The sequence below is a fragment of the Haliotis asinina genome, chromosome 12, assembly GCF_037392515.1.
Source record: "Haliotis asinina isolate JCU_RB_2024 chromosome 12, JCU_Hal_asi_v2, whole genome shotgun sequence".
Taxonomy (NCBI): Eukaryota; Metazoa; Mollusca; class Gastropoda; order Lepetellida; family Haliotidae; genus Haliotis; species Haliotis asinina.
The window spans coordinates 22,504,846-22,515,125 of NC_090291.1; the positions used below are offsets into that span (position 1 = coordinate 22,504,846).

The 10,280-nt window shown below is 44.4% G+C and overlaps 1 pseudogene; it reads right to left on the reverse strand.

Annotated features, from left to right (window-relative positions):
- Positions 1–916: 916 nt before the first annotated feature.
- On the reverse strand, positions 917–3,877 carry LOC137257432 (uncharacterized; annotated as a pseudogene).
- Positions 3,878–10,280: the final 6,403 nt, after the last annotated feature.

Here is a 10,280-nt window from a genome sequence, read left to right on the forward strand (position 1 = left end):
TTAAATATTTCTAATAATTTTAAAGATTGTTTTCTCCTTTCTCTGTCAAACCTTATCGGTCGTATGGATTATAACTATTGATAAAGCCACAGTCAGATTTTAAAACTGCGGTACGAAGGACAGTCATGGTAAGATAATGTCAAACATGAATGTGAGAAATGTACGTTACGATAGTCAGAATTCACCCATTTGAAAATATGGCTGAAATTGCTTAAAACGATTTATGATAACTTTACCTCATGATTTGTTCTTTCTGTTGAAGTGAAATAGTTTTGTCTGCAAGTTCATTATTGCAGAACTGTGATACAAAGGCAGTAATGTACGTTACACTTCATCAGGGAGACTCTGACATGTTCTATATTATCCATATATTATGTATACATGTTCATGCAATCAGAGAAAAAGACGGACACATTTGAATGCTTCATTTTGAAATGATTGTGTAGATGTAAGTGTCGACTTCTAAAAATCATGTGTTCTCCAAACATTTGTATTTAGTGAACCTCACACAAACCAAATGATGTAATTTGAATATATACGAATATGGTTCTGTGTGGAAGAGATAAGTGCCGTTAATAATCTCGACTGGAACTCTTCTTTGACATCCACGACAGTTACTTCTTGTTTTTTCATCACCAGAATATTCTCTACTACGGCAAGGAAGACAAAAATGCTAGTACATCTTTAAAACCTTCTGTCTAATTACTAAGCAGTGTTTTGAAGGGTCGCTTCCGCCATAACGTACATTATTTAACATTTTTGGAACCTCGAAGCATTACTACGAGTTGCAAAATAGTATGTTTAAAATTTGTGTAAAATATCTGATTGTTACATGTGTGTCCGAAGTGCACAAATTAAGATTCAGTCCCCTCTGTCTAATTAATGTGGCCAGCAAACATGTCCGATACAATTTGGCTCAATCATTTATTTCAACAAACCACATATGCTGATAACAGAACACAGATATAGCATATATAGCATAAAGAAACTGCTATCATAGCGTTTAATATCCATGATGAAGGAACGCTGACAGACTTCAGGACTGGTTGTGTTGGTCCGGTGTGCATCACGTGATTGCCATAACGTGTTGTATTTGAAGCAATCTACAATTATTCAGACCGTTTCTCAATGTCCTGCCGGAGTGTAGTTTTAGTCCGTCAAACTGATTTGTGTTCATTTGCTTTCAGTGAAAGTATGTGATTGTAAGTGCCTTTTATTCGGAACTTACGGGTGGGCCAATTTCATGTGAAGCGTTGACTGCATCTTACGTATATATATGGTCTCGCCAGCTATTTTGTGGTAAATGGGGTCTAGGACAAGCTAACATAATGGAAACCAGTTCCTCTGTACGCTTAGGTATGTACACCGCGCTCAGTAATACTCCAGCTATGTGGCGGCGGTCTGTATATAATCGAGTCTGGACCAGACAATCCAGTGATCAACAACATGAGCATCGATCTGCGCAATTGGGAACCGATGACGTGTCAACCAAGTCAGAGAGCCTGACCACCCGATCCCGTTAGTCGCCTCTTACGACAAGCACAGTCACCTTTTATGGCAAGCATGGGTTGCTGAAGGCCTATTCTACCCCGGGACCTTCACGGGTCATATAATGTCTGTAAGGAATTGAATCTGGACTAGACAATCCAATGAGTTAACATCAGGAGCAATCAGGAGCAGGTGGGAAGCATGCATTATCCATATCACCAAGTCTTGACTACCCGATCCTGTTACTGGTAAGCAAGGTTGCTAAACACCAACTCGAACCCGAATCTTCACGTGATGATATTTGTTATATGAAATATTGCAGTGGAAGAGCTTAAATCGAAGAATGGGATGACAGTTGCGAGATTACTTTTGTTTCTTAATTAGATACGGAAATCACAGTCACTAGAACTCGCACAAACCTACGTAATAGTGGTTGTCGTTTAAGCTGTGCTTAGTTGAAATGTTTACTGTATAATGAGATTAATACGAGGGCGTCCTTGAGCGTCACTGCGAGAATGAATGAAGTCAATCAGGGACAGACACCATTATGTAAACATGTTCAGGTTTAATCATCAATCACCTTTCTTTGGTACTCCAACGTGTTATTTCCGCATTCGTGGGACAAAAGGATTGATTGGGTCATGAGGGACTTCCAGCTCAAGTTCTATTCTTGCTTTTTGAAAAGGTCTTTGTGTAAATTCTCAAAAAGGGGCAGCAGGCGTCTCATGTGGTGGTCAAGAGCTATGAGTGCTTTCGAAATATTCTTCAGAGGTTCCAAAGCTGCGACCAGGTCATTTACCTTCTCCTCAAGCATTCGTGAGTCTGAGAAGTCGTCATCTTGGCATTTAGGATCATCTTCATCCTGATCTTCAGCACTTTCTTCATCAACATAATCTGCTGAAGGGGTGAATTCTCCGGGTCCTTCCGTCATGTCATAGGAGGTGGTGGCCACGGACTTACCTCTTTCCCCCAGACAGCTGCTTCCAACCTCGGTCGATTGGTCCATAATCCTATATGGAGTTGTCCCGTTCTGCAGACTTGCTGGTGGAAGCTTACCCAGGGTTGATGTGCCAACGCTGCGAGGTGCCTTGCAAACAGGGCCACTAATACTGCATTTTGAAAATGTAGACGACTCCAAACTACTTCTTTCCGTTGTGCTTGAACTTGCTGCAACTCTATCAGGTTCTGCTTCCTGTAATTCCCAATCTTCCGCTTTTAGACTTCTGTCGACCGTATCCCGCCTGTCGTTGTCAGTCTGTATTTGTTCGTTTTGCCCGGATAAATTCGTCACTCTTGGTCAGTCATCAGAATCGGCTTTTCATATCGATGTGGGGTGAAAAGTTCTTTGTGTGTAGTATCGGTATGTGGAATTTGGACCTGAGCCTGCAAGAAGAGGAATTGGTCAGTGTCGCTGGATCTGCTTCTGTCTGACTGGTCTTGTCTGCGAAGTTTCTTCTCGTTGTTATAGGTCTTAACACGTCGCTCATCACATCCGTTATAGTCGGGCATGATTGGACTGTCTCTGAACCTTGCCTCTCTATCGGAATCTTCCATGTCACTCCATCGGCGTTTGCTGCTTCCTCCCTCCATGAACGCACGTTTACAAGCTTCCTGTCCGTCATCGTTTAAACCCTTGACGGTAGATTCGTTCACTGGCACGATGTCCTGGCCAACACGGACAACGTAAGGATTGTGTGACTTGATGTATGTTGTTGGGACACCGGGATGTGTTTTCTCGGCAGATTTATGAATAAAATGCCCTTCATGGCGATGCAGAGCTTGTTTTGAGGGGGCACGGAAGCCACACTTGCTGCACGACCACGGGACTCTGTCAAGCGTCACGTGGGCTCAAACAAAGTGTTCCATCATCATCTGCTTGTTACCTGTTTTGGAACACTGGATGCATTCAAAGACTTGGGCATTCACCATCTTCTTCCTCTTCGCCTTTCTGCAACAAGATTACCCTAGTGTAATATTCACACCGTCTTTGTGTTTCCAGTTACACTAGAAATATATATATATATTTCGAAGGTATCTTAGCGCTATGATAGTCGTAAGTTAATGTTAATGTGTGACGCTTAATATTAAGACTATTTTAGCGCTAAGAGAGCTTCGAAAATCCAGGCCCAGGTTTGGAAGTACAAAGGAAACGGTGCAACGTGTTAAAAGACATACCACCATTTATGTTCACATATTTCAGTTCAAACGAAAAGTGACAAACAGTGAACGTACATCGCACTGAGACACACTTATCTATAATGCTGCTTATAGACGGGTAGAGTGAAGGTTTGAGTTGTTCAATAAAAATATATTTGAGAAATCTCTAAGACGAGGTGCACGGGACAAAATCAGTCACACAGTATCAAGAAAACTCAGAACATTACCCCATTTTGATATTTCCAGTGTCAGAATTTACTTCAAGGGTACTTCAAGCTTGCGAACGCACTGTCGACCCAGCAATGGCATACTCTAAACAAAGAAAACACACACAACTTCTTTTAGACGTAAAATGTAATGGATCATCAGCCTGTTCCAAATTGTGGGTGCAATGTGAAGCCAGAGATACGAAACAGTGCTGTCACCGATACACTGTAACCGTGGATATTAGACTGTACTATGTCCAACACTGTGTAACCATGGATAAAAAACAGTACTGTGTCGGACATACTGTAATTAGGGATACCGGACAGTACTCTGTTCAACACGCTGTAACCAGGGATATCATACAGATATAACTGTGTCCGACAAACCGTAACCAGAGATACCCGAAAGTAGTGTGTTTAACACTGTAACCAGGAATATCAGGCAGTACTGTGTCCGACACACTATAACCAGGGATACCACACAGTACTGTGTCCGACACACTGTAGCCAGGGGTACCAGGCAGTAATATGTCCAAAACACTATAACCAGGGATACCACACAGTATTGTGTCCGACACACTATAACCAGGGATACCACACAGTACTGTGTCCGACACACTGTAGCCAGGGATACTACACAGTACAGTGTCCGACACACTATAACCAGGGATACCACACAGTACTGTGTCCGACACACTATAACCAGGGATACCACACAGTACTGTGTCCGACACACTGTAACCAGGGATACTACACAGTACTGTGTCCGACACACTATAACCAGGGATACCACACAGTACTGTGTCCGACACACTATAACCAGGGATACCACACAGTACTGTGTCCGACACACTGTAACCAGGGATACTACACAGTACTGTGTCCGACACACTATAACCAGGGATACCACACAGTACTGTGTCCGACACACTATAACCAGGGATACCACACAGTACTGTGTCCGACACACTGTAGCCAGGGGTACCAGGCAGTAATATGTCCAAAACACTATAACCAGGGATACCACACAGTATTGTGTCCGACACACTATAACCAGGGATACCACACAGTACTGTGTCCGACACACTGTAGCCAGGGATACTACACAGTACTGTGTCCGACACACTATAACCAGGGATACCACACAGTACTGTGTCCGACACACTATAACCAGGGATACCACACAGTACTGTGTCCGACACACTGTAACCAGGGATACTACACAGTACTGTGTCCGACACACTATAACCAGGGATACCACACAGTACTGTGTCCGACACACTATAACCAGGGATACCACACAGTACTGTGTCCGACACACTATAACCAGGGATACCACACAGTACTGTGTCCGACACACTATAACCAGGGATACTACACAGTACAGTGTCCGACACACTATAACCAGGGATACCACACAGTACTGTGTCCGACACACTATAACCAGGGATACCACACAGTACTGTGTCCGACACACTGTAACCAGGGATACTACACAGTACTGTGTCCGACACACTATAACCAGGGATACCACACAGTACTGTGTCCGACACACTATAACCAGGGATACCACACAGTACTGTGTCCGACACACTGTAGCCAGGGATACTACACAGTACTGTGTCCGACACACTATAACCAGGGATACCACACAGTACTGTGTCCGACACACTATAACCAGGGATACCACACAGTACTGTGTCCGACACACTGTAGCCTTGGATACTACACAGTACTGTGTCCGACACACTATAACCAGGGATACTACACAGTACTGTGTCCGACACACTATAACCAGGGATACCACACAGTACTGTGTCCGACACACTGTAGCCTTGGATACTACACAGTACTGTGTCCGACACACTATAACCAGGGATACTACACAGTACTGTGTCCGACACACTATAACCAGGGATACCACACAGTACTGTGTCCGACACACTGTAGCCAGGGGTACCAGGCAGTAATATGTCCAAAACACTATAACCAGGGATACCACACAGTATTGTGTCCGATACACTGTAACCAGGGTACCAGACAGTACTGTGTCCAACACACTGTACCTGGGATGCTACCAAGTAATGTATCCGACACACTGTAACCAGGGATACTACATGGTACTGTGCTCGACACACTCTAACCTAATGTACCAGACAGTACTGTGTCCAACACACTGTAACCAGAGGTACCACACAGTGCTGTGTCCGACACACTGTAACCTGGGATATCACACAGTGCTGTGTCCGACACACTGTAATCAGGGGTACATGACAGCACGGGTCCAACACACTGTAACCAGGGATACATGACAGCACTGTCTCCAACACACTATAACCAGGGGTACCAGACAGCATTGTCTCCGACACACTGTAACCAGGGATACCACACAATACTGTGTCCGACACAATGAATCCAAATTTCGGATTCAAAATTTTTGCGAGGTACTCTTTATGAATATACACATTGTATATTGTGGTATGTGACCTTTTTGATTTTTAAAATAGTTTCTCTACATCTGAAATCTAAGACCACACTATCAATAAAAGTTCGGGAGTTAAAGCTTTTTCAGGTCAGCCAGTCAGTAAGTGTATTGTACGCAACTGCATATTCAGCCTCGACACCCCGAAAAGTTTCAGATAAGTCTGACCTAGTTATCTTTGCGTCGTTGCTGACAGTGTGCACAGCACATAATATACTGGGCCTTAGGGACGTCAGCGTCAACAGATGCAGTCTACTTATTGGTTGTGCTGCAGGGATCGAGGAAAGTGTGACAGAAAGCAAAATATATGAACACAACATACCGTCTATGGGAGACATGTTGACGCCATCTGTCGGTAGTACTCACAGGCAGGCCGCAACAGAAACTAGTGATTCCAATGTTTTATTACGTAAGGCATGTAGACGCCGACGTTGCGAACGCACATCTCAAATGTCACGTGCAAACCTGCAGTTTGGTTGTTTGAATGGAAAGGCACAGTTGGCTATGTTTTGTGGTACATTGAAAGGCATCACCCAAATATTTCATCAGACTTGTTTAGGACTGGAAAATATGTTCATGAACGTATAAAGTGATGAAAACAGTGCACAGGGAAACACCTGTTCTTAGGGGTGCACCACAAAGTGACAATGCAGAAGATATCTGCTGTTAATTACACGAAATACAGAGTTATTTACCCCGATCTCATGGGGATAAGGGAAGACCCTTTGGTAACTGAAAGTCACCATTCAACCAAATGACCCAACACCATACTGCGATGCCACGCGTATCGGCTTAGGAGCGAGAGAGAGCAGTGGGTTGCCCAGAATAACGCTCTATACCGTCTATCAATATATAATTACATAATTTTGACCGTAAATAAATAATTCCATTAAAACTGAAAGAGAGCCCCAGTGAGATGGGAGATACTGAACCTGAGGAAGTCTAGACTTCATTATGGGCTTTATCATCACAGGGAGGGCTAGACAGTAGGGGAAATGATGAGGTTCAGGCACTGTGAGACAATGGGTTGCCGGAATGCTGGGATGTCCACACGCCAGGTGGCTCAGATATTCAGTTGCTGTAATTCCACTATTGTTAGAGTCCCTGCGTCTGCAACAGCACCAGCGAAAGTCCACCCCCTGAAGATCCACGTGTTACACCCCGCGCAAACATCGTTTTGTCTGCTGACACTCATACAGAATCAAGTATTCGAGGGAAACGAAGTGTTAATAGTCCTCCTGTTGGTATGAGCCAAGTTGAAATAGGGTTTAACGTCGTATTTATATATACTCATGGAAAAAGGTAAGGGAATGCATGTTTCTTAGGGCAATTCAAAATGTCTGTTTACTAACTTTAGCGCCGTGTATTATCGTTTTCGCGAAGAGCAGTTCACTCAAACGCACCACAATGCTTTCCATGCACGTGCACTACATGCTCCTGAAGTTACATGCACTTAGATGTACACGTTACATGTATGTGCACTGTCAAACACAACGGTTAAAAAACATTGTTAACATGGCGAGACAGTACTTAAATTTGGCACAGAAATGGGAGGCAATTGACATGGTTAATGGTGGAAGCTCATTACGACAGGTTGCAACAACTTTTCACAAGTCTGTTAGCATGATATCCAGACTTTGGAATCTCTATAGAGCGACTGGTGACGTCAAAATGTGGCGTGGCCGTGGACGGAAAAAGAAATCCACCCCACGGGATGACCGGACCCTACGCCTTATTGCTCCGCGAGACAGGTTCATATCCTCCTCCAAAATCAATACGGAATTCAGGCGAAGAACAAACGTCAGAATGTGTTCACGTACAGTGCGTAATCGTCTTAAATCGGCTGGTCTAAAAAGCCGCCGTCCATTGGTTGGAATCAATATGACTGAGCAACACAAGCGGTTGAGACTGCAGTGGGCACGGAACCATGGAGGACGATGAGTGATGAGAGCAGGTACACACTAGACCATAATGACGGTCGAATTCGAGTTTGGAGACGCTTTGGGGAACGTCACAGTGCCTGCACCATCAAACAGCATGATCGTTATGGTGTGTAGGCGGGTTTACCTTTAACCACAAAACAGATCTTGTGCGTGTTGATAGCAGGATAACAGGTGTACGATGTTGTCACGAGATCTTGAACCCGATTGTGATCCCCTTTGCGCGTACAGCAGGTCGAATGTTCGAGTTCCAGCATGACAATGCCCTCCCTCACATGGCTCATGTTTGTCGGGACAGACTGAGGGCTGCAGGTGTCCGGGTGTTGCAATGGCCGTCTAAAAGTCCTGACCTTAACCTCATCGAACATCTTTGGGATGTTCTTGGCCGCAATGTTCGGAACAGACCCAACACTTTGGATGAACTCTCCCAGAAGAATGGCGTAGAATTCCGATTGGTACCATCCGTACACTCATGTCACGACGATGCCAAGCAGTTCTCCAGAGACATGGGGGACACACCCGATATTGATTTTCATCACTTGACATAAGCCTTTTCATCAGTATGATTCAAAGATGTCACATCAAAAGTCACAGCTATTTCATGCGTTCCCTTACATTTTTCCATGAGTATATATATACTTAATTGATATAACCTATGACTTTTATGTCTGCTTGTACTAGACCTGATCTAAGTTGATATTATAGAGCTATCTCACGCAGATACCATGCCGCACTTAAGAGTGACTACCCCACTCAAACACACTACATTGACACCAAGCCGACCAGTCCTTCTTGCATCAATGCTGAGCGACAGACAGGAACTATCAAGAACCATATTTTGACGGGGTTTTCTTTCTCGGGTGGGGACCGACGCTGTAACCACTACATCACGGAGGCGGCCCAGTGTTGATAACATGAACTCAGCGGAGTACAGCGGCCATATTCTGACACATACACACTTACGGAGCCAATCGGAATGTCCTCGGAGAAACCAACTTTGGAGGCGGAGACAGCAGCAAGGTGTTTGTAGATGAGCCCCGTTTCCGCGTCAGTGACGGTGAAGACCGAGTTCGTCTGTGGAGACGTCGTGCTGAACGTTACGCGAACTGTTATGTGGGAAGGGTCGATAGGTGGGGTGGGGGTAGTGAAAAGGCTTTGGGAGGGCTTTAGTCTCTAGTCGCCTACATCTCTATTCAGCTACATCTCCAATCGCCAACAAAAACTGACGAGTTCGGATGAAAAAAATTCACCCCTACTCTTGTAACGAAACCGCCTGACCAGGGCTATATTTCTTCCCATTAAGACATTAAATATCATTTAATATCAATAAATGAAGTCACTGTATACCTCTGCAGACCTTTTTTGTCTTCTTTCAAATAGAAGAGTCCTGTTTCAGATCACAGGACTGCGTAATCTGTGGTCAAGTGATGTTTTAAGAATGTAGGCGAATAGAGAACAATCCAGGGGAGGTATCAGTTTGCATTCGAGAACAGCTGCACATGTTTCCCGAGGACGTTTCACGTGTGTTGTCTTCATAGATGAAGCGTTACGACTCGTGTCATTTCCCACATTACCGCCCATCTCCGGCGACACACATTACAACAAGGCATACCCGAACACACAGCCAGCGAGCCTCACTATGGACCTTTTAACTCGACAGAATATCGCTGCGCAAGACTTTCCTCCACTTTCCCCATTTGTAGCACCCATTGCTTAGCACCCCGTGCTTTCATTGAACAATTCTTCACGAGCCTGATGGTGTTGTTTGTTTGAAGTTTGATACCCAGCAGTACTCCAGTTACGTACTTACCAAACAGTCTCCACGATTCGTATAACACGTTATTAAGTGATGCGTTTCCAAATAGTTCGGACTATTTTTTTTTCATCAGCGTCTATCTATCAGAAATACGGCATGTTAAAACAACTACTCACAGAGATTCAGCTGACGATTCCGGGGTCCAAGGACCGCAGGGGTAGACCTTGTCTACCACGCAAACTGGTGGATCT